Genomic DNA, 13,724 nt, shown 5'->3' with positions numbered 1-13,724 from the left:
GGGATTACCCGTTATTGTGGTTAGGCTGAATAGCCCTGATTAAAATAAGTGTTCTTCCTCGCCTATTGTACCCCATGAGAATGCTCCCATTGTTGCTACCCAGTTGAATATTATGGAGGTTCAATGGTTGGCTTGGGTCCTTTATTTGATGTCTCAGGTGCCCCAAATTAAATTTACTAATTTGCAACTCCAGCAGGGTGTAGGGAGAATGGACCTTTCGGACTTGAAGAGATATCAAATAAGTGCCCTGTTAGCATATGTGACTGGGTACGGGGGGATTTGGGGTCAATTTGGCTTGACATTGAAGCCTTGCATTTGAGATGTCCACTAGTTAATCTATTATTCATGAATAAGGTGAAATCCGCAATAGAGCAGTGTAAGAGCCCAATCATTTTCAATATGGTGAAAGCTTGGAGGAAATTGAGGGAAGCGAAGGGCAATTGGCTTAAGACCTTGCCATTTACCCCATCAGCTAGATCCAGGATTTAAATCTGGGGCAATGGACTAAGCTATGAGAGAATAAGGGAATCTCTTGTTTGGAAAATTTTATATGAGTGGGATGTCTTGATGTCATTTAGCCAACTAAGTCAGAAATATGGATTGTCTAATAGGGACCTCTTCCAGTACTTTCAGATAAGGGATTATATACAAAGGGGGACCACGCTCCTGGCTCAGCCTTACAAGTCAGACAGGGAGAAAATAGTGCTCCAGTGCACGGGCGCTCTTTCAGTTAGTACTCTGTATCATTTACAGAAAGGGCGTGTCTTAGGAGATATGGAGATACTCTGTGGAGAGGATATTTCATTGGAAACATGGGAAGATATATGGGAAAACGTAAAGAAAATCTAAATATGTAACAAAGCGCAGGCCATGCAATTGAAGATTTTACACAGGGCTCATATGGTGCCAAAGAAGCTAGCTAAATTCAAGAGAGGACCATCTCCAGGATCTCCCAAATGTAAAGTTAGTAGAGGCACTCTTACACACTACTTTTGGTCATGTCGCAAGATCCAGAGGTGCTGGAGTGCCATAGTAAGGGAGCGGAAGGAAATCCTGGGAATTGAAGTCAAGGTGGATCCGATATTTCTTCTTCTGGGTTTGCCAAAATTGCCCTTTCTACGGGAACACGTGAAGAGACTGAGTAACATTCTTATTCACTGTGTGAGGAAGAACGTTCTAATGAATTGGACGTTGGAAAACCCCCCACGTCTTATGGGATGGCGCAGGCTGGTGATGGAGCATCTCCCCCAAGACTACCTTACCAAATGATGTACCATAAAATGGAGCAGTTTTATAAGACGTGGTGGCCCTTTCTAAATGATATAGACACAGAGTTATCGGCAATATCAGTCAGGGCCGTGATACTGCCGTGAGAATCAGTTTGGGCAGCACATGGGGCGCTGGGAGGTGGACATTGGGAAAATACGGGTACACTTACTGTTGCTCCCAGGTGAGAGATTCAGTGGAGGTGTGGTGAGTGAAATAGAATAAAGTAATGTGATGTAATTTACTTTAAGTTAATTTGAATTCAACTTAATTTAACTTCTATTTGATTGTAGTTTAATTTCAGTGGATATGCTTGTTCTGGTACAGCAGTAGGTAGTTTATTATTAATAGTATTGTGATATGACACTGTTGTACTACCTCTTTCTTTTTGTATTTTTTTATATACATAATTGCTTTTGTAAAAGATTTGAAAAGTTTTTAACAAAAATGTTTTCAAAGAAAAGAATTCAGATCGTTATCTTGAATTAGCAGGTAAGGGCTTAGTATAATTGATAATCTCACTCAAGTAACGATATAGAAGATTATTAAATCAAATCATATATTTCTTTTAATATGAACTTTAACTATTTCCAATTTATCCTCCACTACATTAAATCTATGTTCTGTTGTTATTAAACCCTCTACTAATGGAAGTGAGGCATTCTTATTTATTCTTTGTATTTATTGGGACATAACACTAGTGTGAAAGGCAGAAACACAACACAGTATTCTCTAAGTGCTACATAATATGTCAGCTTATAAATTATAAGTGTGGCTTAAAATTGATGACATTCATCTGAACTAAGCTAGTATGTTATAGCTCACATTCCAATAAAATTAAAGTGAGAACCACATGGACACAAAGCATGAGAAAGAACAGATAATTCATACAGTAAGATAGACATCACTATAGATCTTGTATCATAGTGGGGCTCATGAGCCATGCAAGTGAAGCTCAACGCATATCTTCTCACCAAGGCACAAAACATACTAGGCTGTCATCTTTCAAATTATTATCCAATTAAAATAATATGTTGTTAATAGATGTGCTTTAGTACAAAGACTACTATTTTTGATTGGAAACAATTTTAAGAAAAAAATTAGTTGTGCACCTTTATAGTTAATGTGTTTAACAATCTGAACTTCTTCTTTGCTCATCTCCGTTCTGAAGCCTTTTCTTTTAAGTAAACAATTAATTGACCAATGTATATTTATAATATAAACTTCAATCAGCACATACTCCATTGCATACTGCATTTTATATTTAATATATCTAAGTGATAATGTCTGTCAATCCCAAGTGTACATGATAATAAATGGCTTTTGTGCTGATGAAGTGCCACAGGCCATTGCATTTAATCAAAGTGTGAGAGCTTTGCCAACAAAACTTAAGAACAGAAGCTACAGTTATAGACAGAGGTAGAGAATGATAGAGAAGTAACATGTAGTGAAAAGTGATGAAACACAGAATTTACTCCACATCAGATGAAGAATCAATAGCTCACTGATGATGAAGTCATATGTTTATTTATTTTGCTCTCTTAGACGAGATAGATTAATTTATCATAGAAACCCACTATTCAGATAATATGTTTTTAACTCGGTTTGCAAAATGATTGTTATTTTTATTGAACAATTGAACTGGAATTAGAACAATTGCAATCTTGGAGGATATTTTAGTACTTCTCAATAAATCGTTTGTACTCCCTGTGTCTGGTCTTCAGAATTAATCTGGAAACCCCTTTCTTTGTTGTGCATAAATTTTTTATTAGATTAGATTACTTACAGTGTGAAAACAGGCCCTTCGGCCCAACAAGTCCACACCGACCCGCCGAAGCGCAACCCACCCAGACCCATTCCCCTATATTTACCCCTTCATCTAACACTACAGGCAATTTAGCATGGCCAATTCACCTAACCTGCACATTTTTGGACTGTGGGAGAAAACCGGAGCACCCGGAGGAAACCCACACAGACACGGGGAGAATGTGCAAACTCCACACAAGAGAGTCGCCTGAGGCGGGAATTGAACCCGGGTCTCTGGCACTGTGAGGCAGCAGTGCTAACCACTGTGCCACCGTGCCGCCCATAAATTTAAAATAAGATTTTAAATTTATGAGTCAACATCAATTTAGATTACACCAGACTTTAGGATTGTTTAAAGGAAACTACATTAAGTTTGAACTCTTGGTTCAAAAATAAATGTGTTTTTAAGTCTGTCACACACCAAGGTGTCAATAGCTTAAAAGAAATAATAAATAAGTGTTTCATGCTAGTTTCTTCTAGTCTGGAGGTGACAATTTATGAGCAAATCCTAATTTGTAAACTTTCTCCAGGAGCCAAGGTTAACTTGCAATTGATCTCAGGATCTTCAATTCACAACTTTGTTCTCTATAAAGGCCAAACTCCTTTAAAAAGAGCCGCACCTTTCCAACCGAATAATCTTTTGTCAATTGCATGGTAGATCACACCTGAAGTTATAAAACAGTATCATATTTGTTTTATTGTGACAATGCTACAGAGAGGTTGTTGGTATAAATAAAATGTCTAGAGTTCAATCTGGATTTTTACCGTTAATATTTCAGTTTCATACAGTAAGTGGATTTTGTTCTGCCACATGTTGGAAATAGATCTGACAGTGAAGACAGAATTCTTCTTGTTGATTCATGTGATGCTGCTTCTTACAAAGTGCTGCTTACCTGGCATTATGAGCTCAGCTTTTCTGACTTGCTTATGTAATTTTCATAGAGGATTCCTGGATTTCCAAAGGCAATACTCTGAATCTAACTGAGCATTGGAACCCACAGTGCAAAATGTCCCATACTTAGCTTAAAGGTGAACCTTAGAGCATGAAGGCTGGTTCCTAAAATATAAGAGAAAACAACCTTGTGCAGATCCAATCGGAGAAGTCTTTGGCATCAAGCAGCTTTTACATTTTTCAAAGTTTCATTATACCCATCCTTCCTTAACAGATATCAAAATAAAATTTGTTCCACTGTTAATGGGACTGGATTAAGTTAGGATATCTGGTCGGCATGGACGAATTGGATCGAAGGGTCTGTTTCCATGCTGTACATCTCTGAATCTATGACTCTAAATGAAATTACAAGATTTAATATGAGACAATATAATCATTTTGTTTTTATTTCTTTGTTGAACATTCATATGTTAAAGCTGTGGAGACTCCATCATACAATAAGTAAATTCTTGACCTTTTTGTTCTAGATTGTGTCAAGATTCTTGAGTGGTTTTGGAGCTAAACCCCTTGAGGCCATGTGAAGAGTATTCCACTGTGCTCCTCATACTTTAAGGAATAAGGCTGTTATTGGAGAGGAAAAGAAATTTAAGGCAATAATGCCTTTTACATTCAGTAATCCAATCTGCCACAAGACTTTCCAATGCAAATAATATTTTCAGGATAGCATGAGCAATACCATTCTGAATTCGACTTTTTGAAAGCAGGTCTAGAATTTGCTGTAATTGTTATGTTGTCTGTACATGAAAAATCAAGAAGCTTATTATGTTCTTGGAGTCCATACCACAGGAATTCCTTAGGAGAACATTAATGAATTGGTGGTAAATCTGCCCACCAACGACCATTTAGCCTTTCTACTCGAGTAACCAGAAATTACAAAGAATCCAAAATGGATTGACTAATGATATAGCTGTCCAATGGAGACTTATTGTCACTCTGCTGTGTAACTAGGGAGGATTAGTTCTCCAGGAATTGGTTTTAAAATGTGTGATTGTGTCATATTACTATGAAAGAAAAAGGGATCACTTTTACTTTAGCTTCCTAATAAGAAAGTTATTGCAAAATTCTATTGTTTCTATGTTGGTGTTTAATGACTAGAAAACCATGAATTGCACCTGCTAGAGTAAATGTAACCAGCCTGATTTAATTATAAATTGTTGTTATCAGTGAAGATAACAGTAGTTGATGGAAATAGTTTTCAAAACAGTTCAAAAACCACCTTACTTCTCCAAAGGCGGAAGAATTACAGAATTATTCAAAATTATTCAGAATTATGCAAAGATTCCATGTATACATTAAATATGCAAGAAAGCAGGAGACTCCAGGGTTCTGGGTTTCTGCTAAATTGCACTGATTATCCAGCACAATTTGTCTGAAATCAGTCAATTCAGTGCAAAAGACCTAGGAATTTTGAGCTCAAATTGTATTCAGTTACATTTGCATTTTCACAATTTTTGGCTGAAATAATAATAAACAAAAGTAAGCAAAAAAAGTAAAATCCCTGGAAGTAAAGGTCAAGAATTTACTTATTGCATGATGGAGTCTCCCATAGCTTCAACAGATGAGTCACTATCCACCACCAATTACATCTGCAGACTAAATTAGTCACCATGCCAGGTTTCTGTGGTCCTTTGTCCTTCTAGATGGTAGAGGTCTTGGAAGGTGCTGTCAAAGGAACCATGGTGAATTGTTACAGTATATCTTCTCAATGGTATATAATACTACTCTGTGCAATGATAGTTTAAGTTGTTAAATGGTGTCCCAAACAAATAGGCTTCTTTGTCCTAGATTGTGTCAAGATTCTTGAGCGGTTTTGGAGCTAAACACCTTGAGGCCATGTGAAGGGTATTCCACTATGCTCCTAACACTTTAAGGAATAAGGCTGTTATTGGAGGGGAAGAGAAATTTAAGGCAATAATTCCATAATGTGGAATATTAAAATTACATAAAATTCTGTATTGCAGGCTACACTATATTGAAAATAGCATTTAATCAAGCAAGCACATCTTGCAAGCTTTGACAGGTTTGACACATCTGTGTGAGCTCTTCACCATTTCACAGGGTTTATGCACATTTTGGTGGAATCTTCTTTATTGTTAATAACCTAAAATGATATCTGATCCTTTCTTAAGGATAACTGACACCACCCCTTCCATGGTACATAGCCACCACTCCCTGTCCAAGTTATCCTAAGACCGTAACTATATGGGTGTGTTTACCTCTCCAAAGGGGAACTCTAGCATTCCACAGAAATGTGCAAAGTTTAGAGCTGCTCTTAGCAGCCGGAATGTGTGCACTGCAGATTCCATACTCCAAGTATGTCAAAGTCTCATTAAAGTAGATACAGCCAGTGATTTAAATGGATAGCTGCCTCTGTACAACGCACATTTGCAAAATTTGGCCTGAGTTCACTCCCTTTCCCACAAAAATGAGAAGAGCTGAGACTTGTGATTTCATAAGAGCACAGAAAATAGGAGCAGGAGTTGGCCATTCAGCCCCCAAGCACGCCCCTCTATTCTCTACAATCATGATTGGTGTGCCCTAGGCTTCAACTCCTCTTTCATGCCAGCTCCTCATGGCCCTTAACTTGGTGACAATACAAAATTTATGAGGTCTTACATAGTGAGGAGGATAGCCTTAGATTACAGGAGGATATAGACAAGTTGGTGGGCTGATCAGTGGCCAATTGACATTCAGTCCAGATGACTGTGATTGTGATGAACCTGGGCAGGATAAGAAAGACAAAGGAATAAGTGATGAATGATTGGACTCTTAAGAATACCTTGTGTTGTATGTACACCAGCCTATTAAGGTAGTGGGAAAGATAGATAAGATGGCTAAGAAGGTAATTAAATACTTGCTTTTATTAGCCAAGGCATACAGCTTAAGAACATGGAGAATATGCAGCAACTGTATAAATCATTCATTAGGCCACAGCTAGTGGCTTAATTGCATTTCTGAAAACCCCATTGTAGGAAGAATGTGATAGTAGTGAAGAGGGTGCAGAGGAGATTTACCAGAATGTTGTCTCAGCTGGAGGGTGTTAGCTATGAAGAACAATTGAAAAGACTGGGACTGTTTTCCCCAGAGCAGTGGAGACTGAGGGGGACATGATTGAGATATATAAAATAATGAAGGGTGGAGATAGGGTAGACCAGAAGGAATATTTCCCCTTGATGGAGGGACCAATGACCAGAGGCATAGGTTGAAAGTGAAGAGAAGGAGGTTTAAGTGGGATATGAGGAATAATGTTTGCACTCAGAGGGTGGTGATAATCTGGAGCTCACTGCCTGAGAAGGTGTGATGTGCACTTCAACATGTGCACTTATGATGCCAAAGTATTCAAAGCTATGGGTCAAGTGCTAGAAAATCAAATTAGAATAGTTAGTTGGTTGTTTTTGAGCAACACAGAAATCATGGGCTGAAGGGCCTTTTTCAGTGCTAGAAGCCCCTTTGCTGTAACTCACAATATTTCCAAAATCTATCTCGTTCATCTTTAAATATCTTGAGTGATATAATCTCTACAGAATTCCAGACAGTTACTTCCCCCTGAGAAATGTTGTTTCCTTGTATCTCAGTATGTCAGTTTTAAATGAGCGTCCTGTTAATTTGTAACCAGGTCACCTAGTTCAAGATTCTCCTATGAATGGAAACAACCTCTCAACATCGACCTTGACAATCTCCCTCAGATTCTTGTGTGCTTCAATTTGTATGTCTCATTTATTTACTTTTTTTTCATTTGTGGAATGAGGGTATCATTAGCTGGGCCAGTATTTATTGCCCCATCACAAGTCATCCTTGAGAAGGTGGTGGTGAGCTGCCTTCTTGTGCATATGCTGTAGGTAGGCAGGGAATTCCAGGATTTTGACCCAACGATCATAAATGAATAATGATATATTTCCAAGTCAAGGTAATGAAAGGCTGGAAGGGGAGCTTGCAGGTGATGGTGTTTCCATGTCCTTTTAAAGGGTGGTGGTCATGAGTTTGGAAAGTTTTCTGTCAGGAGCTTTGGTGAATTTCTGCAAAACATATTGTAGATGTTGCACCTGCTGCTGCCGAGCGTCTGTGGATGCAATGTCAAACAAATGGGCTTCTTTGATGATGTTGAATGTCTTGAACATTGCTGGAGTTGCAGTCATTCGGGCAAATGGGGAACATTCCAACATCCTTCTGACTTGTGCCTTATAGGTGCTAGACAGGATATGGGGAGTCAAGAAGTGAGTTGGTGCATCATTCCTAGCCTCTGACCCGCTCTTGTAACCATTGTATTTACATGGCGAGTCCAATTGAGTTTCTGGCCGATGGTAATCCCTAGAATGTTGATTCAGTAGTGGTAATGTCAAGAGACAATGGTATTATAAGTGGTTAGATTGTCTGTTATTGGTAATGGTTATTGCTTGATATTTATATGACATGAATTTTATTGGACATTTTTTAGTCCAAGTCTGCATATTGTCCAGATCTTGCTGCATTTGGAGATGGATTGCTTCAGTATCTGAGAATGGTCCTGAATATTGTGAAATCATCTGCAAACATCCCCACTTCTAACCTTATGATAGAGGGAGGGTTATTAATGAAGCAGCTGAAGATGGTTTGGCCTACCCTAAGGAACTTCTACAGAGATGTTCTGGAGCTAAGCTAAGATTAACCTCCAACAAACATAACTATTTTCCTAAATATCAGGTATGACTCCAACCAATGGAGAGTTTTAAGTCTGATTTCCACTGATTCCAGCCTTCCAAGAACTTTTGAATGCCACACTTGGTCAAATGGAGCCTTGGAGTCATAGACTATCACTTTCCATCTCACCTCTGGTGAGAATTTTCCAACTTTAATGAATAAAAGCCTAACCCGTTTAGCTATTCTTGATAAGTCAATTCTTTCATCCCTGGAATTAGCCTTGTGAATATCTAACAACCACCTTACATGGGAGTGTACGTTTTCTTAAAGAAGGATCAAAAACCACAGATAGTGGATGTAAGTTTGCTCGCTGAGCTAGAAGGTTCATTTCCAAACTTTTCTACACCCTACTAGGTAACATCTTCAGTGGGATCTCTGGGTGAATCACTATTGATAATTCCGGCTTTCTGTTTATATGTTTGGGTTTCTTTGGGTTGGTGATGTCATTAAATGTGGTGACATCATTTCCTGTGGTGATGTCATTTCCGGTTCCTTTTCTCAGGGGGTGGTAGAAAGCGTCTAACTCAATGTGTGTGTTGACAGAATTCCAGTTGGAATGCCATGCTTTTAGGAATTTTTGTGCGTGTCTTAGTTTGGCTTGTCCTGGGATGGATGTGTTGTCCCAGTTGAAGTGGTATCCTTCCTCATCTGTATGTAAGGATACTACTGACAGAGGGTCATCTAATTTTGTGGCTAGTTGAGGTTCATGTATCCTGGTGGCTAGTTTTCTCCCTGTTTCTCCAATGTAGTGTTTGTTGCAGTCCTTGCACACTGGTATTTTGAAAATAACATTAGTTTTGCTTGTTGTCTGTATAGGGTCTTTCAAGTTCATTAGCTGCTGTTTTAGTCTTTGGTGGGTTTGTGGGCTACCATGATGCCAAGGGATCTGAATAGTCTGGCAGTAATTCCTGGGTTGTCTTTGAGGGTGGCTAGAGTTTTTGGACGTGTTTTGTTTGCTTGTTTGGGTTTGTTGCTGAGAAATCTGCAGACTGTGTTCATTGGGACCTGTTCTTTTTGAATACTCTGTATAGATGATTTTCCTGTGCTTTGCATAGTTCCTCTGTGCTGCAGTGTATAGCGGCTTGTTGGAATAATGTTCTGATGCAGCTTCATTTGTGGATATTGGGTGATTGCTTCTGTAGTTGAATATTTGGTCCGTATGTGTTATTTTCCTGTGGACGCTAGTTTGAATTTCCCCATTGGCTGTTCGCTCTGTGAACAGGAATGGCATTTTGTTGTTGTTTTCCTCCTCTTTATTGAATTTTATGCCAGTAAGGGTATTATTGATGGTTTTGAAGCTTTCTTCTAATTTGTTTCCTTTAGTGATGACAAAGGTGTCATCCACATAGCAGACCCAACGTTTGGGTTGGATGGTTGGCAGAGCTGTTTGTTTGAGTCTTTGTATTACTGCCTCTGCTAAGAACCCTGATATAGGTGATCCCATGGGTGTTCTGTTGGTTTGTCTGTAGGTTTTGTTGTTGAAGGTGAAGTGTGTGGTAAGGCATTGGTTCACTAGCTTGATGATAAAGTCCTTGCTGATGAGGTTGATAGTGTTTAGTGTATATGTCTTTGGGTCTTCTAATAGTGTAGTCAGTGTTACCTTGGCCAGGTTAATGTTGATTGATGTAAACAGGGCTGTTACATCAAAGGAGACCATTATTTCATCCTTTTCTATCTTAGCGTCTTTGATTGTCTTCAGGAATTCTTGGGTGGAGTGGATGAAGTGGCATGAGTCTTCCACTAAGTGTTTTAGTCCTTGGTGTAGCTCCTTGGCCAAACTGTAAGTGGGTGTTCCAGGTGGCGAGACTATGGGTCTGAGGGGGGCTCCTGGTTTGTAAATTTTGGGTAATTTGTAGAAGCGTGGTGTGTTGGGTCTGTCTGGTTTCATTTTTTGGAAGTCGGTCTCATTTATTTCTCCAGATTTCTGAAGTTTTTTGAGTAAGGCTGTGATTCAGATCTCTCGTTGTGGAGTCGGGTCTATCGCCACTTGTTGGTAAGTGTTGGTATCTGTAGTAGTGTGTTTGCCTTTTTAATGTAGTCTCTTCAGTTTAGAATGACTGTTAAGCGTCCTTTGTCTGCAGGTAGGATAGCAATATTTTTATCATTTTTTAGTCTTTCCAATGCTTTCTTTTCTTGTGTACTGAGTGTGTTTCCTTCCTTTTTTCTGCTTAATGTTGGTGTGACTACCTGTCTGATAGTTTGCTGGGTTTCTTCTGTGAGTTGATTGTCTTTTAGTGGAAAGACTAAGAAAATAAAAAACACTGTTATCATAACTCGAACAAACAGCTCTGTCAACCATTCAAACCAAATGTTGGGTCTGCTACGTGGATATCACTTTTGTCATCACTAAAGGAAACAAAGTAGAGGAAACCTTCAAGACCACCAATACTACCCTTACTGGCATAAAATTCACTAAAGAGGAGAGAAAACAACAACAAACTGCCATTCCTAGATTGTCACAGCAGAGCGAACAGCCAATGGGAACTTCAAACCAGTGTCTACAGCAAAACAACACATACGGACCAAATATTGAACTACAGAAGCAATCACCTCAACATCCACAAATAAAGCTGCATCAGAACATTATTCCAATGAGCCACTATACACTGCAGCACAGAGGAACAATGCAGAGGAGAGGAAAATCGCCTATATAGTGTATTCAAAAAGAACGGGTACCCAATGAACACAGTCCACAGATTTCTCAGCAACAAACACAAATAAGCAAACAAAATGCATCCAGAAACCCTAGCCACTCTCCCCTACATCAAAGACATCTCGGAAATGACTGCCAGACTACTCAGATCCCTTGGCATCATGGTAACCCACAAACCTACCAACACACTAAAACAACAACTAATGAACTTGAAAGACCCTATACAGACAACAAGCAAAACAAATGTTATTTTCAAAATACCGTGCAAGGACTGTAACAAACACTACATTGGACAAACAGGCAGAAAACTAGCCACCAGGATACATGAACATCAACTAGCCACAAAACGAGATGACCCTCTGTCAGTAGTATACAGATGGTACATACAGATGAGGAAGGACACTACTTTAACTGGGACAACACATCCATCCTAAGACAAGCCAAACAGAGACACGCATGAAAATTCCTAAAAGCATGGCATTCCAACCAGAATTCTATTAACACACACATTGAGTCAGACTGTTTCTACCACCCCCCCGAGAAAAAGACATCACTGCAGGAAATGATGTCACCACAGAAAATGACAACACCAACCCAAAGAAACCTAAACATATAAATAGAAAGCAGGAATTATCAACAGTGCTTCACCAGGAGGCCCACTGAAGATATTATCTAGCAGGGTGACAAAACGTCTGGGAATAAACCTTCCAGCTTATCAAGCAAACCTACATCAAGAACCTCAACCTGAGCTTTAAAATCTTCTCAAAGCTCGCTACCGCAGATTTAGTCACACCATGGAAAGTCAGATCTAATTTGTGCTTTTTGAACATACTGCCTAGGCAGAGCTTAAAATTCAAACTCCAGTAAATTGCCTGATGAGAATTGTAATTGACGATGGAACTGATTGAAGTAGAATTCCCATGCTGCCTGTATCCGCAGAGGTGCAATGAGTTAAGTTTTCAAGACATCACACTTCTGTCCAAATAACTAATCTTTAACTTGTTGCTTTACAAAGAAATTCAGTAAATTTAAGGAAAATGAATGGGGGAACGTATCTGTGATCAAAGTTACCATGACAGCCTGATAATGAGCAGACATTAACAGATAATCTTAACTATTCATGAAGGATGTCACAATACATTCAACAGCTCAAAGAACATAATGCGAGAATCCTACATTTCCTGTGAATGCTAGCTGTGTTGTTATCATGCAGGATGTGGCACAATTCTGTCACAGTCTCCATGGAAAATCAAAGTTTCCCTGGGCAATGTGCTATAGCACATTCCAGACACATTATTATGGACTTCTAAACACTGTAGGGGCAAGGATTTCTTTAAGCATGTATCCTGCTAATTCCATTCCTTCTATTTTGTGTTCCCATGGTTTTCTTTCCATCCAGAAGTGAAATTTCCCCAAGTACCCAGTGAAGAAGAAAATGCAATGTCAGAATTGTCTTTATAGTCCAGAGCCCGCAATAATGCCAAGAAGAACATTAATAGCTTAAAGGCCACAAGCTGATGTAAAAACGTCTTTCTAAAGAGTTTACCTCAAAACAGCTGAGCATCAACTCAAATAATGTTTTAAATGCATCCCTCAGAACTTGCTGTGTGGGCAGAAGTAGGAATTGGCATTACTCTGGTCATGAGGGCAGGAAACCATGCCTACATTATGGTAACAGACAGCCCCAATTTGAATGTCATTCCTGTTCAGGATGCCAGGGATTATTCCTTTCCTCCAAAAAGTCAAACATAAACTGAACAGAGAGAGCAGTCTTTCACTTCTTGGCTCACAACCAAACTATTTTTCCAAGAGATAAGAAAACCAAGCAAACCATATTCCCACAATAGGTGGTCCATTAGTGCATCAAGTAGAATGAACCACTGCATTTCATTCTCAATCAATGAAAACAGCTTGCAAACGTTAAGCTTGCCAGCAATGTCTGTTTTGTGGCATGCCATAATTGGCTGCTCTCATGTTACCATGAGGGCCCTACAGAACCAGCTTTTGATAAATGCAAAGAGTTGAACAAAATGAATGTTCAGCTAGTATTTGATCAGACCAGCAGATACGTATAGGAGTCTGCCAGGAAGCCAAGCATCTGGCATGATTCATTCATTTTGTAACAGTTCAACATTATCCACTGTTCCAGTCCCTTGCATTTCAATGGTTTTAGTCTTGGTAACAGTGACCATGAAGCTATTTTCAAGTTTGATTTTTTAAAAAAGCATGACAAGAACACGAAGGTTATGATGAACATTTATATGATACTGTGCTGGACCTCAGCTGAAGTATTGTGTACAGTTTTGGTTGCCTCACAAAAGGAAGAATGTGAATTCAGTGCAGTGGGAGAACAAGAGATTTACAAGAATT

The 13,724-nt window shown here is 39.0% G+C and overlaps 1 pseudogene; it reads right to left on the bottom strand.

The window, feature by feature from the left end:
* Positions 1-5,452: 5,452 nt before the first annotated feature.
* On the bottom strand, positions 5,453-13,312 carry LOC148150625 (uncharacterized; annotated as a pseudogene).
* Positions 13,313-13,724: the final 412 nt, after the last annotated feature.

The sequence above is a fragment of the Chiloscyllium plagiosum genome, unplaced genomic scaffold (assembly GCF_037043375.1).
Source record: "Chiloscyllium plagiosum isolate Xiang-an unplaced genomic scaffold, Cpla_swu_hap1 HiC_scaffold_3, whole genome shotgun sequence".
Taxonomy (NCBI): Eukaryota; Metazoa; Chordata; class Chondrichthyes; order Orectolobiformes; family Hemiscylliidae; genus Chiloscyllium; species Chiloscyllium plagiosum.
This window is presented reverse-complemented; position numbering and strand designations above follow the sequence as displayed.